The sequence below is a fragment of the Taudactylus pleione genome, unplaced genomic scaffold (genome assembly GCF_031769625.1).
Source record: "Taudactylus pleione unplaced genomic scaffold, aTauple2 ptg000120l, whole genome shotgun sequence".
Classification (NCBI taxonomy): domain Eukaryota; kingdom Metazoa; phylum Chordata; class Amphibia; order Anura; family Myobatrachidae; genus Taudactylus; species Taudactylus pleione.
Window position 1 is genome coordinate 2682420 of NW_028284522.1, and position 15767 is coordinate 2698186.

The following is a 15767-nucleotide window of genomic DNA, read 5'->3' on the forward strand; positions in this document are numbered from 1 at the left end:
AGGCCACTCTCCGGAATGTATGTTCTGACGACTTAAGTAGAGCACTCCTATGTTTATTGGCAGATTACTTTCCTGATTTATCCAGCTTCCCTCAAAAGGTGTGAGAACATGTCACTGCCAACCATCCGCAAAGACTGGCATCTGTGGTGAGAAGCACCCAATTTGAAATCCAGAATGGGTGCCCTTTGTCCATATGATTCTTTCTCAGCCACCACAGGAGGGAGCGACAAACCTCTAGAGTGAGAATGATTCTCTGGGACCTTATTAGATGATACTGTCCGTTTCACTTGGAGAGAATCATTTTTTGCAGAGGCCTGGAATAAAACTGAGCATACCCCACCATGTCGAAGGTGGATACTAAAGATCCCAGGACCTGCATTGCTAACAGAACGGATACCCTTCGCTTGTGTACTCACAATGATAGGGCCACAATCTTGTCCTCTGGCAAAAACAGTTTGTGCCAGAGAATCCAGAAGAGCTGCCAGATGTACCATCTGCTGTGTTGGAGAAAGCACCAATATCAGAAGGTCGTCCAGATTTGGCAGTATTCTGACTCCCTGACACCTGAGATAAGCCGCCATGATTGCCATTATTTAGGTAAATACCTGGGGAGCCGTAGATAGGCCAAAGGGTAGAGCCTGAAATTGGCAATGTTGCTGAAGGACAGCAAACCATAAAAATTGTTGGTGGGATGGTGTAATACGAACATGCAGATATGCATCCAGAATATCTAGGTAAACCATATAATCCCCCCGGCTCCATTGCCAAAATAATTGACCGGAGAGTTTCCATACGAAACTTGGGTACAAGGATAAACCTGTTCAGGGTTTTTAGATTTAGTATAGGATGAGCCCCATTAGGTTTCTGAACCAGGAATAGATTGGAATGATAATCACTTCCCTGTTGCGACACAGGAACGGGGACTAATACCCCCGTCGGCAGCAGAGAGTGAATGGCTTCCTGAAGGGCCAAGGCCTTGACCGCATCTGATTGAGGATCTGTGCAAAAAAACTTCTGGGGTTGGATGCCTCCTGAAAGTGAGGGTATACCACTAAAAGACCACTTCTCGGACCAAGACATCTGTTGTTGTTTGACGCCAATATTCCGCAAACTGAAGAAGAAGTCAGCCTCCCAGCCTGGGATCCCAAGGAGGAGACCCGCCCCATCAGGCCGAGGGTTTGTTGTCCGGTTTAGAAGCTGATGTCTTGCCGGGTGAGACATCTTAGTTTGTCAACTTGTTGTCTTGCAAAAACTAGTCGGCTTAGAGGAAGACTGGTCCCTTGCTCATCCCTGAGTATGGAAGGACTGAAAAGAAACCTGCCTAGACTTTAGTTATCGTAGATGGTAGCTACTCTGGCGGCTTCTAAGTCAGCAGGTCTATTATTTTATCCAACTCTGCTCCAAAAAGTACCTTTCCATAGAAGGGTTAAGACTTTCAGCGCCTTCTTTGATCCTGTATCAGCTTTCCAGGATCTTAACCAAAGGGCCCTGCATGCCACTACTGAAGCTGCTGATGCCTTAGAACAGGGGTGGGGAACCTCTTTTCTGCCGAGGGCCATTTTGATATATATATTATTCGCAGGCTTGGTGCAGGCCGGGCAGGGCCACAATCACTGGTGATCCTGAGGATGCTCCGGGGGAGCTGTAAGGGCAGCGGTGTGACCATCTGAAGTATCCCAAGGATGCTCCAGGCGACACTGCTGCATAGATTCTGGCTGCAGGGTGCCATTCTAGGCACCCTGCTAGTCAGATGAGGCTAAAAAGAGAAAAGCTCCGTGGGCCACACCAAATGACTCCGCAGGGGCCTTATACGGCCCCCGGGCCTGAGGTTACCCATCCTTGCCTTAGAAGCTAAAATTCCAGCATCTACTGCAACACCTCCCAGATAGATACCCCACATGTGAGAGATATACACATCATCTGTTCTCTGGTAGCATCTGGTAGATAATCTTCCAATGCCCCCATCCATTCTTCAACAGATTTGGCTACCCAGGCTCCAGCCATAGCTGGACGAGTAACAGCTCCAGATGATGAAATCATGCTTAAATTTTTCAATTTGTGGAACCCTTCAGAGAAGTTGCTAACGGAATAGACAATGTAGCATTTCTGATTAAATGCGTCACATGAGCATCCACAGTAGGAGGTACCTCCCACTTAGTACATACAAAAGCTAGGAAAGGATACAACGATGTTGTCAAAGAGAACCACTCCCTAGTATCTCTAGTACCATACTTCTTACCCCGAGAATCATATCCCGGGCAACATCTGTGCACACCATTAATTAACTACAAATCAAATTATCACTACACTGAGCTATCCTGGACATAAACACCCCCCCAAGACTTTCTATTGTGGTCTCCATACCCACTCAACTTTACACTGACCAAATGGGTCTATTACTTATAGGATCTTAATTCTGCAACAAGTTATTTGTTTCCCGTTTTCTCTTCCACTTTCTTGTTCCTCTTTAACATTGTGGAGGATCTAACAGTGCCAATACAGCAGCTACCAAACAGTCACATACAATGCATATGTAATAAAATTTACAGTCGACTCAAAATCAACTACACAAACAAACACCAGGAATGGTAAGGTATAGAGCACTATGGGGGTCATTCAGACCCACTCACGAGCGGCAGTACGCTCGCAAGTGGGTCGATGGTCCCCACTGCGCATGCGCACGACAGAGGGAGCTCCGTCGTTCGCATGCGCGAGACCCGGCGAGCGAAGGACTTTCCATCGCTCCGGGTCTCGCACCAAAGGGGGCGTGCTGTCTATGTTGATTGACAGCACGCCCCCTTTGGTGGGCGTGCCGGGGGCGTGTCTGCTAGAAGGAGGCGTTCTCGTGGGAACGCCTACCGTCTGAGGCCGGCCCCACTGACATCACTAGCTTGTGGTTGAGAAACCCGACCACAGGGTTTCACTCACAAGTCCGATGGTCGCGATGGTCAAGACCATCGCGACCATCTTGTTGGACGCTCGTATTTGCTGTGGGTGGTGACCCACAGCTATACGAGTGTCCAGGAGGACGCTCCATTTTAATGGAGGGCCCTGATTCAGAGCGAGCGCTCTGGTCAGAGCGTCCGGCTCTGAATCAGGGCCTATATACCTTAACCAAGGGAGAGATATACGGCTTAAAAAATTGCAAAATAGTATTTAATCACCCAGCATTCACTTATTAATGTAGTTAAATACAGATAATGGCCTTACCCTTCTAAGCTTAGGAAGATACTTTTCAAATATTCTGAGCTGACAGCAAACAGAGCAGTCTGCATGGCCTCCATTGTAAGCAACACATGCAATCTCTACACCTTGGTATACTCACATCTAAACAGGCAATTATAGTGCTGCCACAAAAGGGTACAAAGTGCCAAACAACCCGATATAGTTAAGAAATGTAAAAATTGTACAAGTAAAAAAAGAAAAAAACAAGCCAAAACTATATTATGCAAATTGTTTGTTGAACTGATCTTTAAATAAAGAAATAGAAAGTGTAGCGCAGTATGGATTCAGTAAAGATTACACAGTATGAGATATGGTAAGAACTTACCCTTGTTATCTCTATTTCTACGAAGTCCATAGGGTTCCACAGGATACCTTGGGGTATAGGTGATGACGTCAGTCTTCAGGCACCACAGAGTTAAAGTTTTCAGCCTCCCAGGATGCATCTGGGTCCCTCTCCTATATCCCGCCCCCGGGCCAAGGCATCTCAGTTACGTCACAAGCCATAGGCCGGAGGAGGAGAAGAAAGAGAGAGAAGAAAAAAAAATCTGGACACTCACAAGAATCACATTCTCACCATAGGGAGACGGAAAAAACGGTGACCAGAATAAAGCCCATCTGCAGTACAGGTGCGACAGGGCGGGAGTCCTGTGGAACCCTATGGACTTCGTAGAAATAGAGATAACAAGGGTAAGTTCTTACCATATCTCATATTTTCTACTTCAGGGTCCATAGGGTATCCACAGGATACCTTGGGGATGTCCCAAAGCAGTATCCTTTAAGGGTGGGGACGCTCCTGTGCTGAGAGGAGAATCTGCCGCCCGAAGGAAGCATCCTGAGAGGCAAAGATGTCAAAAGCGTAATACCTCACAAAGGTATTGACAGAAGACTACGTAGCAGCCTTGCAGATCTGAACTGCAGAGGCACCACTTCTAGCTGCAAACGAAGGACCCACAGACCTAGTGGAATGAGCCCTCACCAAGGAGGGAACTGGAAGACCTTCATGAAGATAAGCTTCTGAAATTGCCATACGAATCCAGCCTGCCAAAGTCTACTTTGAAGCAGGCCAACCCTTTTTACGGAAGCCATAGAGGACAAACAAGGCGTCCGACTTCCTAAAAGAAGAAGTGCGGTCAACATAAATTCTCAATGCCCGCACAACATCCCAAGTGGCGTCACCCACTGAAAGTCCAGGTGAATTGAAAGCCAGCACAACAATTTCTTCATTGATGTGAAAACTGGATACCACTTCGGGAAGGAATCCCGGACGAGTGTGAAGCACCGCCCTATTCCTATGAAAAATCAGAAAAGGGGGTCTACAAGAGAGAACCCCTAAATCCGAAATCCGTCTGGCCGAGGCAATGGCCAGAAGGAATATGGTTTCAGCTGTAAGCCATTTAAAGTCCACTGAGTCCAGTGGTTCAAACGGCGGTCCCTAGAGAACTCTCAGGACCACAGCCCAATTCCAAGGCGCCACCGGTGGAACAAAAGGTGGCTGAATGCGAAGAACACCTCGCATAAAGGTGTGCACATCAGAGAGCGCAGCAATCCTACGATGAAACCAGACTGACAGGGCAGACACCTGCACTTTCAGGGAAGCCAGGCGAAGCCCATGATCCAGTCCAGCCTGTAGGAAAGCCAACACCCTAGACAGGCGGAACTCCCTAAGGGAATAACCTCTAGGTCTACACCACCGGAAGAAAGTATGCCACACACGATGGTAGATTCTTGCCGAGGAAGGTTTACGAGCTCTTAGAATGGTTTGCACCACGGAGCTAGAAAAACCCTCTGGACCTTAGCATGACCCTTTCAACAGCCACACCGAGTCAGGTCCGGGTGAAGACAAGGACCCTATGACAGCAGATTCGGTCGTAATGGTAACCTCAGAGGAACGTCTACTGACAGACTCTGGAGGTCGGAGAACCAGTGCCGTCTGGGCCACTCGGAAGCTATCAACAGCAGCGTACCTCCTTCTTGATTTGAATTTCCGTAATACCCGCGGAAGAAGGGAAAACGGAGGGAAAAGGTAGGCAAACTGGAACGTCTACTAGACGGACAGGGCATACACCAGAGACGCCTTTTCTACTTCAGGGTCCATAGGGGGTCCACAGGGTTGACCTTGGGGTATAGGTTGGGAACCAAATCCGGGCACCACGCAGTTAAAGCTTTTAGCTCCCAGGATGCACTTGGGTCCACTCTCCCTATAACCCCGCCCCCCAGCCAGAGGCACCTCAGTTTAAGTTGGTGCCCGGCCGGAGTCGGGTCACCGTTACTGCAGGGGGGCTGCTTAGCAGCCCCTAAGCTTAAAAGAGTTTTATTTTATTATTTTTTTACTACTCTTCAGAGCGGCAGCATCAGACTGTCCAATGGACGTCTGAGCTGCCGCTCCTACACCCCGCCGGCGCTGCGACGCCAGTACAGATCTGGGGATCGCAGCGGGACCCCAGAGTCTGTACTAGCCGGGCTCTGGAGGAATCCCTGGGCTGCTGCCGGATCGACGGGGACAGGTAAGTCGCGTGGTCACCGCTTGCGGTGACCCGCGTGTACATGCAGCCTTATGCCTCCGGTCTCTGGGGACAGACCGGAGGCGCTAGCGGTGGCGGCGGGCTCCCCCTCCATGGAGGCATACCCCGCGTGTCCACAGCCCACCAGGGATTATAGCGGCAGCGGGAGCCGGCATCCCGGGGGGTTAATTGCTAGCCAGGGGAGGAAGCCTTCCCTGTCTAGCGGCTCCTCCCCTCAGCTCAGCGCGCCTTTCAATAATACAGTCTGGCGTCGCTGAGCTGCTTCCTCCGCGGGCCACGCTTCTTCTGAGGTCTCCAGCGGCCATTTTCTCTCTGTGGTGCTGCAGAACTCTTAGGATGTCAGTGAGCCCAGTCCCCCTGCGTACCTGGCCATTTTGGGTGAGTGTACACAGCGCTATAGCCTTCCCAGACACTGAATCTGGGCAGTTGAATGTAGCGACATTGTGCAGTATATTATATGTCATGCTTATGTATGTATATATATTTTTCTGCATTGTATGTGACTTATGCTAGTGCTGACTGTCTGCTTTTTCTCTCACCTGTCAGTGTATATCTATCCCTTTTCTTTATCTGCCCTAATACAGGTGTACCTGGGGTGGTTCTGAGACCTCACATATATATATTTGTTAATATCTGTGAGGTTTGTCACATACTGTTGCGTGCTGCACGTTGCCATATTTTAGATGGAACTGTGAGTTGCGTACGCTGATAATGGGTTCCTGCAGCTAATCTTAGCGTCAGTCAGGACCGGTATGGCGCTGCTTAATATTTCCGTCAAGATAGTCAGATATATCTGACCAGGAGATTGCACACGATACTGCACCCATTATTGCTATCCTGCAAGTCATAGCCTGCAGGAATTAGTGCGGAGGATTTTAACTCAGAAAGGTTTACGTATGCGGCACCATCTGGTGCCGGGCCCCTTGCACGACCCCCTTAAAGGGCGTTGTTTCTCAGGATCCTCTCCTTTGAGGATCGCCGGGCGGGCCCCATTGTCGTCACTCGCTGGGAGTTACTTCACCATACTGCCCTTTTGAACTCGGGGTATCTCGCAATTTCTTGCAATTTACCCCTGTGTCACAGACTATCGCTCCCTGCCGGGGTTTTTCACAGTACATGAATTACCTCCGATACCACATCGGTCTGTCATTCCCCTTGCAGGGATTACCACAACGGCCACCCTGGTGGATGTCGTTTTATACGAAATACTAATTGGCGTGATATACGCCCTGTGGTTACTGACCAGTGGCTCTGCCGTGAACTGGATGGTATATTCGGCTCTTTCCCTCTCACATGGGGGGGAGCCGATCTCAAGTATTATTATCCCTGCTTTGGGGCTGGTAGCCAGGCTCATTCTGGATATAGAGAATGTCGATCCTGCACCAGTATCATACATCTCCCGTTTTCTGCCCAGCGGGTGGATCTCATAGCGGGAGTCTGGCTGTCCCCAGATACGAGGAGTCACAAAGGCCTCCTGTTTCCCATTCCCTGAGGGTCCTCACAAGTAATGGAAATCCCCTTCTGGGATGGATTTGTATGTTAATCATCGGGTTACGGGCATTAATACGCCTCCCATCCCGGCCTGGACGAATTTTACGGATCCGTAGGTGGTAACTTTGCCTGAAATCAATGTACTCAAGTTTTCAGGGCCTGTTGCCCGTCCTACCATGGCCATCGCATGGTGATGCTTTTGTGACGTTTTTCCCCTCCAACACGTCTGAGGTTCAAATATCTTTTTGCCGCTCACAAAATATGCAGTGGTCATATGTGGGATTACCTCATGGGATGCCGGTCTTCTAACTTTCAGGGTTTCGGCGGCGTCTGTATCCGCCGCAGTACCCTATGGCTGCGTTATGGGAAAGCAGAGGTGCACACTCCTTCCAGGGGGAAGTTCTTGTTTGGTCCTGACCTTGACAAGATCGTTGCATCATTGGCAGTATCACTAATGGGGAGATACCGTCTTTAGCTACTCCCACTACATTCGGACTAACTCTGTTAAGTCTTTTTGTCCTCAGGGTCAGCCTAAAGGCCTGTTTTTTCCTAGGCTGTCGGCCTCCACGGGGGCCACCGTATCCAGTACCGAGCAGTCCTGGACTTCCGGACGACCCTGTTTCTACACCTGAGGATATACCCTCAGCCTGACGGGACAGGTCTACATCTGGGGAATTTCCAGAGTGAGGTACTGATTCTCAACGGCCTCTCATTGCTCATGCAGCCTCCTCACAGGCATTGTTACACGGGCCCTTCTTCAGAACTGATCAGGGCCTTACAATCCCAGAAAGCTATACAGTCTTTGTGGTAAGCAGAGCTATTTCGGCCAACCTCACTATCTCAGTGAGGGACTGGTTGTTCTACTTTCTTTTTGGGGCGGTGACCGACTGGTCCTCCTTTGCCTATACTCTGTCTCAAATCCCTGAATCAGATTCCAACGGTGCCTTGACTCAGGTGGAATCGTCCATGCTCCATCATCCGATGTTTGGAACCTGGGGATTTTATGGTATATCCGAGTATTCAGGATACGTACCTACGGGTACATACAGAGCCCTCTCATCAGCATGGGTTCAGGTTTGCTGTGCCACAGCAACACTTGTAAGTTTCGGGCTCTGCCTTTTGGGGCTGTCCTCAACTCCACCGGGGTTTACCAGCTTTATGGATTTTCTGACAGTTCACCTGTTCAGTGTATCCGAATGCTCCTTTCTCTGGACGGTCTCCTACTTTTAGCAGGATCACCAAGGTACTTTACCGCCAGGTCAGGATAACCGGGGCTTCTTCTCGTCACAGAAAAGTCCTCCCTGCATCCCTCACAGGGTTTTCTTCATCTGGGAGCACTGCTGGATTCTCAGAATCTGAGAATTTTTCTGGCGTAAGACAAGATCTCCACTCTTCAACTTCGAGTGTGCGGATATCTACGCAGTCGACATATGTCATTACTCTTTGTGATGCGCGGTCTACCAGAGTGTCTACCTTTTGGTAGGGTGGAATGTGCTCAGTTCCATTCCAGGCCTTGCCATAATTGACTCCCCTCCAGATGGATCGAGTTTTTTCCATCGGATCGCTGTTCGAACCATGATACTTTCTACGGAGGCGAGTTGGTCTCTGTCCGGGTGGCTATGGCCATCTCGTCCAGGGTGTTCTTTGCTAAAGACAGTGTCTGGTCCGCATTCATTTCGGGGCAGTTGGACGTCTGTCGCTTCTGCCCTGCCACTTAACTTGTTGATACTTTAAGCTGTCTTGGACTTTCACTCTGGCCTAACCCATTTGTCACGGTTAACCTGAATAGGTTCAGTCCGACAGTGTCACAACAGTGGCTTCCATCTAGGCAACACTGGTAGTTGGGTGGCAATGTTAGGAATGTCACCCATTCTGACATAGTCCAAGGGTCTTCTCCTGGCCAACTCTGCGGTGTTTATTCCCGGAGCTCTCCATTGGGAAGCGGGCTTCCTCAGCCGTCACGGCGTGCATCCCGGGGACTAGTCTCTTCTCCAAGAGAGGTTTCAACTCCTGGTGAGCAGAGGGGGCCTCCCTGAGGGGATTGATCCCCATGGCCTTCTGACTCGATCACACATTACCGGTGTTACAGTCCAGCTCTAGGAGTACTGAAGCTACCTTCAGTGACTCTTTGTCAGTGAAGTGGTCCTTCCACTTTGTGTACCTGTGTCCTCCGGTCTCCCTTCTTCCTCGAGGTCTTCGGAAGTTTAATTCGAGACGGAGGGGCTTTCCTTCTGGGGGCTCCAGGTCGTCCCAGACATCACTGGTACTAAGATTTTCGGAGTCTCCTCCTCGATGCTCCGTTCCTACTGCTTCACTATCTGGACCTGTTGTCTCAGGGTCCTTGTTTTTCCCTGGATCTGGATCGCTTGTCTTTAACTGCGCCCCTACTGTGGTCCTCGGGCTTCCCTGGCTCTGTCTTCATTGAGATGTTTAGAGCAGATAGGCCAGACTTTGCTGGGATCTGCCACGGACTGTGGCATACATAATTCTTATGGTATCGTACCTGTCGATACGATCCTCCGGTGTCCAGGATTTCCAGATATTCTGGCATTCCTTCCAGCTGGCTTGGGTTTCACCCTTGGCCTGGCCTTCCTGACAGTGCGGATCTCTACACTGTCGGTATGGTTAAGATATGGAATTGCTCCGCTCTGATATCCAGTTCATCCTTTGGAGTGTTTTCTGGATTATGTCTCCACTTGTCCTCCCTAGGGACTCCTGGGGAGTTAGTAGTGGTTCTTTGTTCCCTCCGGGGACAGTCAATGGAACCGCTGGTTGTGATAGCCATTACATGGTCTATTGTTTAAGCTCTCTCTCTCTCTCTCTCTCAGGGTGTTTAAATCAACCAGGAGAGTGTCTGAATGGGGAGCGTTCTCATGTGGCTCCCTCTTCTGGAGGGCATCATGTCAGGGTGTGAGTTGCTCTCGCCCTGTGTTTCTTCTTAAAGTGGTTTTTAGGTTCCATATTATTCTGGAACTTATGGTATGGCCATTCAGTTCCCAGTCCTCTCGGCTGTTGTGGCCTCATGGACTGTGGTCCGGCCTCTTTGGCTTTATGTGATCCGTTCAAGTTCCTTATGGTAAGCGGACTCCTTATTGGTGGTCTGCGGTTTCTGGTTTTAACAGGAAACGATGGCCGGCCTATAATGAAATGTTGACTGGATGGCCTCGTATGTCTTCCTCAGGGGCCTACCCATGGGTGGGCATTTCTGTCGTTGAGGCTTGTTTTTTTCTCGGGCCGTGTAACCCTCGTGGGCGGCTCGTCGTGGCGCCTCGGCTGTTTTGCCTTACTAGGTGTCCACGTGGTCTTCTGTCCATACCTTTTTAAGGTTCTAGGCATTGGTTTCCTTTGCCTCTCAGGATGCTTCCTTTTTGGCGACGGATTCTCCTCTCAGCACAGGAGCGTCCCCACCCTTGGTTGAACTGCTTTGGGACATCCCCAAGGTCAACCCTGTGGACCCCCTATGGACCCTGAAGTAGAAAACAAGAGATATGGTAAGAACTTACCTTTGTTATCTCTGTTTCTATGAAGTCCATAGGGTCCACAGGGCGCCCGCCCTGACGCACCTGGCTTCATATGGGCTGTGTTACTGGTCACCGGCTTCCCGTCTCCTTTTCTGTGAGTATGGTTCTAGAGTGTTCCAGTTTTCTCTCTCTTTTTCTCTCCTCCTCCGGCCTTTGGCTACTTACAATCTGAGGTGCCTCTGGCTGGGGGGCGGGGTTATAGGGAGAGTGGACCCAAGTGCATCCTGGGAGCTAAAAGCTTTAACTGCGTGGTGCCCGGATTTGGTTCCCAACCTATACCCCAAGGTCAACCCTGTGGACCCTATGGACTTCGTAGAAACAGAGATAACAAAGGTAAGTTCTTACCATATCTCTTGTTTTCGTCTCATGTTCGAGACCCGTACACCGGCAACTTGTTGTTGTGCCGGGACGCCATGAGGTCTATCTCTGGAAGACCCCACTTGTCCACCAGACTCCGAAAGACGTCCTGGTATAAAGACCACTCTCCCGGTTCCTCCTTGCTGGTTTAAATAGGCCACCGTGGTGGCGTTGTCCGACGGAACCTGCACAGGGTGACCCTGGAGAACCGGCTGTGCCCGCTGGAGAGCTCTTGACACCGCATGGAGCTCCAAAATGTTTATTGGAAGCTCCGCTACCGCCCGAGTCCACCTGCCCTGAAACAAGTGTGGACCCGTGACAGCTCCCCAGCACCGGAGACTGGCGTCCGTTGTTAACAGGACCCAGTTCGCCACCCAGAACGGGCGTCTGCAAAAACCAGGTTAGAGACAGGCGAACATCCGGAGTGAGCCCCATCGTCTGGGACTTGAGACACTGAGGCAATCCATTCCATCTGGACCGGATCAATAGCAGCAGAGGTTTGGAGTGAAATTGGGCGTACTCCACCATGTCGAATACCGACACCATTGAGCCCAATAACCTCTTTGCCAAGTGTATCGACACTCGACGACACTGCAGACAACTGCGCACCCTCAACTACAAAGCAAGGATCTTTTCCTCCGTCACAAAGATCCACTGCTGCCTGGAGTCCAATAAGGCCCAGAGGTGCAGGATCCTCTGAGACGGGGTGAGAGTGGACCTCTGCCAGTTTGTCAACCAGCCGTGACGTTGCAGTACCGCAATCGTCAGATCCAGATGGTGTAAAAGAAGCTCTGGAGACCCCGCTATCAACAGGAGGTCGTCCAGATAAGGCAACAGTCGGACTCCCTGCGTCCGCAGGAGAGCCGCCATGACCGCCATGACCTTGGTGAATACCTGTGGAGCAGTCACCAGGCCAAAAGGCTGTGCCCGGAACTGGAAATGTTCGTTGCAGATTGCCAATCTGAGGAACTGCTGATGGCGCAAAAGAATAGGGACATGCAGGTAAGCGTCCTGGATGTCCAATGACACCATGTAGTCCCCAGGTTCCAGTGCCAGAATAATGGACCGCAGGGTCTCCATCCGAAACAGAGGCACCCTCAAGGACTTGCTGAGGGCCTTTAGGTTTAGTATTGAACGGTAAGACCCATTGGGTTTCTGCACCAAAAATAGAATGGAATAGAAACCCAGGCCCCTCTGGGAAATTGGAACATGCACTGCGACCAGCACCGGGCGAACTGAAGCAGGCGCCCCCCACTTTGGGGTCCCCCAAAAGGCGGCCTGGACCGTCAGGCCGCAGGTTTGTTATCTGACCTAGGAGCCGGACGTCTGGTACTCCAGACCTGATTCTTGGGCTTGGACAATTTCTTGGCCCCAGCCTGCCGTGGACAGGACTGTACTTTAGGCCTACCTTGGGCCCTGTGAGGCCAAAAGGACGACCCACCAGCACTAGAAGGAATCGTAGCAGACAGAAGACATGCAGATTTTGCTGCTGCCAACGTAACTACAATTTTGTCCAGATCTGGACCAAATAGTACCTGTCCAGACCTTCTAATCCCTTTTTGGAATCCGCGTCCGCTTTCCAAGAACGCAACCATAAGGTGCGACGAGCAGCCACGGCTGCAGAGGAGATCCTAGAGGTGAGCATACAAATATCTAAGGCCGCTTCATTAATGTAAGTGGCCGAGTTTCGGAGATTGCCCACCAACTCGGTCTGTTCAGCCGAACAGTCAGAGTCCAAAGACGCCTCCAAATTATCCGCCCAGCGCTCCATAGCTCTGGCTACCCAACACACGGCCAGAGCCGGTCTGGATGCTTCCCTGCAAGGGAATAAACGGCTTTGAGGCAGATCTCCACCTTGCGGTCAGTGACATCCTTCAAGGATGACATCGAAGGCATAGGCAACGTGGCACTTTTGACTAGGCGTGTGACATGTGAATCCACTTGCGTAGGGGATTCCCGCTTAGAAAAATAATTGACCGCAAACGGATAAGCCACGGCTAAGCGTCTCTGGGGCTGAAACCGTTTACCTGGATTTTTCCACGCCTCCTCTAAATGATCCACTAATTGATCAGAAAGAGGGAACACCGTAGCCTCACCCTTAATATCCTTAAAAAGGCATATATGAATGTGGCCACCAAAGGATCAATATCCTCAATAACTAAAGCCGAGCGGACCGCTCGAATAAGACTAGGGATATACACCTTGGACTTAGCGTCCGGCTCTTTGGTACGGAGAGGTTCTTGGTCAGATAGATCCAGAATCTCCCCATGATCTGACGTCTCATCGTCATCCCCATAAGGAGCAGATAAAGACGCCACCGGCCGTTATGAGGCCGCAACACAGACTCCCCCTGTAAAACATCGGACAAATGCTGAACCGATGTAGTTAAGAGTATTAACCCACGCAGGCTCAGGAGAAACCTGGGAAGGGACAGGGAGACTGTGGGGTACCATCAATTGTCTCGGGAACTCCCGCATGGGTGACGACACCACTGACTGCTGGGACAAACCCGTCTGGGTAAACGCAGGTGGCGGAGCTAGCTGGCCCACAAGGGTTGTAAGCGCCTTAGCGAAACAAGCCCAGGGAGGTTCCTGTACCGGGACCATAATCGGCCGTGACAGTGCCAGGCACTGGGGGCATAACCCCTCCGCGTTACCCTCCCCCTCCGCTATTGGTACCTTACATTTAGTACACATGAGCTGGAGAGGAAAATCAGTCTCAGACATGATGGTAAGTATGTGACACTCACACCTATACGTATTGGTATAGTGTGAATAACACCCTGCACACCGCAAGGGCTTTGAGCAGAGCAAGATCAGGGACAGTAATAAAGCTGACAGTAGAAAGTGAAAGTACAGACAGCAGGCTAGCAGTTCAGTCACATACAATGCAGAAGAAACAAATCCCTGCACTATTAGCGCTGATTCTCAACTACTCAGACCCTCAGGCTGGTAGGACTCAGCGCTGCATACACTGACCTGTGACAAACAGAGGAGAGGTATGCTGGGGGACCCAGACCGCAATGCCACCGCTCACAGGCTTCCAGCAGTGTTCACCATGCTTTAAAGATGGCCACCGAGGAGCAGAAGATGAAGGAGGCCGGCCTGGGGAGGACAGCTGACACACTGTGGCCAATCAGGGAGAGCAGAGAGGCTGTGTGCAGCAGGGGAGGCGCCGGCTGTGAGACAGGGAAAGCGCGCTCCCCTGGCATGCATTTAACCCCTGGGACACCGCAGCGCATGCCGCTCAGCAGCGGCCCGCTGTCCCAGGGGGTAGTGGAAGCGCAGGTTGGTCGCCTGGCTCCACGCTGCAGCCAGTCCCCAGGGAGCCCCCTGCCTGGGGACTCAGGACAATGTGACCAGCGGGGACCCACCGCGGGACCCCGCTGCTTACCTGCATCCCCTTTGATCCGGCCATGGTCCAAAACATCTGGGGACACTGCTAGCCATGACCCCAGATGTCTACCAGCATCCCCGGATCAGTACCGGCGTTCTGGTAACGGCGGGGTGTAGGGGAGACGGCATGGACGTCAGTACTGACTGTCCATGCTGTACTCCCAGATGTGCAGCCAGCGCTGCCTTTAAAAGAAACTTCAGGGGCTCTTCATAGCCCCCCTCTGCACAGTGCCTCCGACTCCGGCCAGGCACCGACGAAACTGGGATGCCTTAGCCCGGGGGCGGGGTATAGGAGAGGGACCCAGATGCATCCTGGGAGGCTGAAAACTTCAACTCTGTGGTGCCTGAAGACTGACGTCATCACCTATACCCCAAGGTATCCTGTGGATACCCTATGGACCCTGAAGTAGAAAGTTAAAATTGTTCTCAACAGTAGAGTATATGATAGAAATTGATAAACAGGATACGTAGGTAGCAATAGTAGCAATATATTGTCAACATGTAACAAGCAGAAAAAAATAAAATGGAAAATGTTATATATATATTTTTTTTCTGCTTGTTACATGTTGACAATATATTGCTACTATTGCTACCTACGTATCCTGTTTATCAATTTAGAGCATTCCCGCTAGGCTGTTTTAGCGGGGCGCGGCGCCCTGCCCTCCTTCTGGAGGACAAAAAGCACCCTGCCCTCCAGAAGGAGGGCAAAAAGTGCCCTGCCCTCACAGCCTACGGGTGCCGTCTTTACCCGCGGGTCGCAGTGTCCCACGGGTGAAGAATTGTGCGGTGACCCTGTCACCGCCGGAGAATAGACGCCGGGCGCATGCGCCCGGCATCTATTCTCACTGTCTGCAGCACTTGGGGGCTGCCCGGTGTGTCCGTAAGTGCCGGGCACACCCCCAAGTATGACGAAAAGGGAACGCGTCTTATAGATACGCCCCCTTTTCATGACCACACCCCCTTTTCAGGCGCGCACACAAAGTTGCTTTTTCTAGCTCCGGCGCCCTGCCTGCCGCCGGAGCTACAGTGAACACCACTAAATTTATATCATATAATCTACGGTTGAGAACAATTTTAACTTTTTACTGTGTAACAAATCTTTCTTTACTAAATCCATATGGCGCTACACTTTCTATTTCTTTGTTTCCATATATTGTGGGTTGCAGAGCCCGTGAGAGCTGCCGAATTGTATTCAGGATAATATTGTCTGCAAACAAGCGCACCTTTCTTTTACTTGATCTTTAAATAGAAAGGAG

At 50.9% G+C, this 15767-nt stretch overlaps 1 protein-coding gene across 3 annotated transcripts in view; it reads right to left on the reverse strand.

Annotated features, from left to right (window-relative positions):
• The window catches only part of PLSCR1 (phospholipid scramblase 1), a 67318-nt gene that overhangs the window by 14695 nt on the left and 36856 nt on the right, over positions 1-15767 (reverse strand). The window lies entirely within an intron of this gene.